At 40.0% G+C, this 4,759-nt stretch overlaps 1 non-coding gene across 1 annotated transcript; it reads left to right on the forward strand.

Annotated features, from left to right (window-relative positions):
- The first annotated feature begins 4,653 nt into the window (after nucleotides 1–4,653).
- On the forward strand, nucleotides 4,654–4,759 carry LOC132634442 (small nucleolar RNA R71). Its single transcript, XR_009580164.1, has one exon. It is a non-coding gene; the product is annotated as a small nucleolar RNA R71 (small nucleolar RNA).

The following is a 4,759-nucleotide window of genomic DNA, read 5'->3' on the forward strand; positions in this document are numbered from 1 at the left end:
ACGGGTATTTACCCAAGTCGGGCCCGCCTATGGAAAACATACGTATCATACATAATGCAAACTTTTATAAAAATATTGGAGCAATCCGAGCATTTATGTGAAATGTATGGCATTCAGAAATTTCGAAGTTCTTTAAAGTGAAACCTTTTTGCGCAAAGTTCGGAAAGCGATTATTTGAAATACATAAAGGTTCATATTTCATCAAATCATACATAAGAGTGCCAAGGAACATATATAGACCATATCATGCTCGGATTTCGGATTTGGAATTTCCTTAAGGCTCTAATCTAGCCTATGTAAAACTAAGACATGCCAAAAAGAAGGGAGGTTGCTTTACATACCTCGTACGCACTCCAAGATGGCCAATCTAAAGTAAATTCCAATCTACGCCTCGGGCTCCCCAAGGTCTACAAATATGCCAACGAATATCCAATATTAAACATAGGCACTTAAGCCATTTATTCCAACTAACATTAAATTCTACAGAAAATTCGGCAGCATTTCCCCTGTAAATAGGCCATCCCGAGAATTTAACTCGCTCAAAATCAACAACAACAACCACAATAACCAACCTAGCAACATCGATAATCAATTCGAAAGGCAAAATAATAATAGTAGCTCTCTTTTACACCATTCGACAACTTTCCAATTATTCAATTCAATGGCTTACTTTCAAGCCACAATATCGTTCGTACATTCAATTATTAACCCAAACTCATACTAACAACATTCGAGAACATTCTAAACAATTCACATAATTTTTCCAACAATCCACAATTTCTCCAAATTTTTGGCCGAAAACAGCCCCTACCCGTGAGCAGCCCACTGGGCACACTTCCGACTTTCAATTCATGTTTTGTATCACAATTCACAATATAACGATACCATTTTCATAAAATATACAAATTACATCAACGCACAATAACCCTCAAATCAGCCCGTACAATCTCAACATCAATCTTAAGTCATTAAATGCTCAATTCCAAACTAGAATTCGTAACGACGACACGAAAGCGCTTAAGCGATAATAATGCGATATTCGGCATAATCTATGACTCACATTCGTTCACACTACACATATTCATATGTTAATGGTTCTCATATATAAGGATTGCATTAAATGCACAAAGTTCTCCAAATCAGTCCACAACGCTTACTATATCAATTCGGGACATTTAACTCTCATTTCCAACATACAAATCATCACAACAACCATTACGACGCTAAGCGATATTAATTCATTCTTTGCTACCATTTGGAGGCTATATACACGGCTACACTACACATATACATGTATCGATGATTTTTATTCTCTTCTCCACTCTACGACAATCAATATGCTACAAGCAATTAATTCATCAACCCAATACCACACCACACACATATACTTCACACGGTCAACACACCCAACACAAGACCCAACTTCAACATTTCATATTTCATGATTTTTATCCATTTTAGCATACTACAATATGCATACAACATTTATAACTCCAAAAACAAGATTAGAACTCACCTTTATTCTCCAATCCACCAATAGGCTAGGGTTTGCAAATGGGCAAAATGAGTGGTTGAATGACCCAAACAATACTTCCACGCTACTTAGGGACCTCTAAATAGTGGGTTTATACCAAAGAAATAATTTTAGAGAGGCAAAAATGGGACTTGATTTTTCTTGGTTGTGGCCGAGAACCATGGGGGAGTGGAGGCTCTCCAAGTCTTGTTATTTTTCTTTAAGTGTAGAAGTGGGAAATGAGAAAGATGACTTAGTCTTCTTTTTTTTAAGTATCCACAAATATCTCCCTTTGTTTATGGCCCACACATGTGTTGGACCAATTAAAATTGGCCACACAATGTGTGGGACCATTTCAAGTCCACACGGCCACCATGGCTTTTGGTGCAAGATTTTTAAATTCCAATTTTATGAATTGTGGTCCCAATTTTTCCTAAGTGTCCAATGCCCTCAATTTCATATTCAACTTATGTCTCAAAATAAAATCTAATGGTCAAAAGTCCCGACTTCAAATCCCGGAATAGTCTTGGCCCTTAATTGTCATAGTTAATCCGGGTTGTCCCAATGTATAAAAATACGGGACGTAACAAATAAGAACGCCCTGCTAGCCGATCAGGCATTTGATCAATAAAAGGCATAAGGAAGTGATCCTTGCATGTGGCAGTGTAGAGCTTACGATAGTCCATGCAAACTCTCCATCCGGTTACAGTTTTCGTCGGAATCAGCTCATTCTTTGTATTGGGCACAACTGTGATGCCGCCCTTCTTAGGAACACATTGGACTGGGCTCACCCATTTACTATCATCAATTGGGTAAACCACTCTAGCATCTAACCATTTGATGATCTCTTTCTTGACGACCTCTTGCATATTCTCGTTCTGTCTCCTCTGATGCTCTACACTCAGCTTGCTATCCTCCTCCAACTGGATTTTATGCTCACAGATCCCAGATGGAATTACCTGAATGTCTGCTATGGTCCAACCAATAGCACGCCTATATTCACGCAATACCTCCAAAAGCTGTAGAATCTGCTCCTCAGTCAGTAGGGCTGAAACAATCACTGGCAATGTATTGTTCGGACCAAGGAACTCATACTTCAGATATGATGGGAGATGCTTAAGCTCCAACTTAGGTGGCTCAATGATCGAAGGTTTTGCTAGAGGAGTTTCTCTATTTTCCAGATCAAGATTTAGCTTCTTTGGGTGGTAAGAATATGAATTCAACCCAACAAGTGAATTAACTGTCTCCATATAACCTTCCATGTCTTCAGCATCAAAGTTCACAAGAATACCAGCTAGAGCTTCATCCAAACTTTCTTCTTCCATCTTGAACTCCACCGCTTTATCAACAACATCAAACGAATCAATTACCGAAATGCTCTCGTAAGCACTTGGTAACTTCATCCCCTTGCTAGCCTGAAAAGTAACTTCTTCATCGTTGACTCGAAACTTGATTTCATTTTCTCCGAATCTATCAGAGTTCTCCCTGTAGCAAGGAAGGGTCTCCCCAAAATAATAGGAATGTCCCGATCAACAGCACAGTTAAGAATCACAAAATCAGCGGGCAACATAAAGTCACCAACCCGCTCGAGCACATCATCAACCACACCAACAGGCCTTTTGATAGACCTACTAGCCATCTGCAACCTCATAGTAGTTGGCCTTAGCATCCTCAAACCTGATTGTTTGTATATAGCAAAAGGCATCAAATTAATACTCGCCCCATTAACACACAAAGCACGAGTAAAATCATGGTGCCCAACAGAACAAGGAATGGTGAATGCCCCAGGATCGCCCTTTTTCTGAACAGTAGTAGTTGAGATGATGGAACTCACAGTGTGAGTCAAACTCACAGTTTCATGTTGCACTATTTTCTTCTTAGTCTGCAGTTCCTTCAAATATTTAGCAAAACCGGGCATCTCCTTGACAGCTTTTAAGAAGGGAAAATTCAGAGATAACTGCTTCAACTGATCATAAAATTTCTCGAACTTAGCATCTTCCTTCTTCTTTACCAACCTCTGAGGAAAGGGAGGTTTAGACTTGAAAAGCTGAATCAAAGGGCGGAGAGCCCCTTTCACAGGCTGCTTGCTCGTGTCATCAACCTCCTTCACAATATTTGGAATGTCAACAACCTTCTTGTCAGTAGGATTCACATCAACAATAATTTGCGCTTTAGACTGCACCTCTTCGTCTTCATCTAACGGATCAAGATCAATAGTTTTTTTATCAGCCCCTCGGAGTGTTTTACCACTCCTAGTAGCGATGGCAAAGACACGGTCTACACTGCCTCCCTCATTCTTTGGATTCGGAATAGTGTCACTCGGAAGTCCTCCCTTTTTAGTAGGGTGTTGCTCTCTAGAAATATCCCTCATCTGTGACTCAAGCTTCTGAATAGCCGCTGTATGGGAACTCACTGTCTCTGTCAGCCCAGATAAAGTCCTCTCAGACTTAGACTGATTTTCCAGATTTACCAGAATCTTCTCAAGCATTGCTTCAACCTTCGAACTACCTTGCTCTGTTGACTGCCTTTTCGGTGGTATATAAGGATTGAAACTCTTGTTCCCAAAATTGTTACTGTTGTTGTAGCTCCCTTGGTTCACACCACCATAATTATTGTTGGAGTTCCCTGAGTTGTTATAAGGACTTTGACCTTGTTGAGGTCTCCATTGATTCTGATTCTGCTAACCACCTTGATAGTTCTGTCTTTGATAACCCCTTTGAGAGTTATTCACATAGTTAGCATCTTCCATCTGCATGGGAGGTCCATCATGAAACGGACCCTCTTGAGTCTGGTACATTCCTTTTGGCATACCTGCATCATCCTCACAAACATTCACCTTCTTAATTTGGGTCTCATCAAACTTCTTTGTTAGCAATGAAATATTTGTTGTCAGCTCAGCCAATGTTTGTTGGGTATCTAGATTCTCCTTTACCATTTTCTGGATCATAGCACTACCGTAAGGCATAACATCAGCATTGTTTGAGTGCCAAGCCTGATTGTTAGTAGTCAGCCTATCGAGCATGTTGGTCACTCGTCGGTAAGATTTATTCATGAAACAGCCATCAACTGCATTGTTAGCAACTGATTGAGTCACTGGATCCAGCCCTCGGTAGAACTTCTCCATTAATATGTTCTCCGGAAAACCATGATTTGGAATCTTTTGCAAGTACTCTTTGAATCTCTCCCAAGCTTCATATAACTGTTCCCTCGGTCGCTGCTTAAATTCATAGATCTTGTCACGAATCT

Source organism: Lycium barbarum, chromosome 3 (assembly GCF_019175385.1).
Source record: "Lycium barbarum isolate Lr01 chromosome 3, ASM1917538v2, whole genome shotgun sequence".
NCBI classification, from domain to species: Eukaryota; Viridiplantae; Streptophyta; class Magnoliopsida; order Solanales; family Solanaceae; genus Lycium; species Lycium barbarum.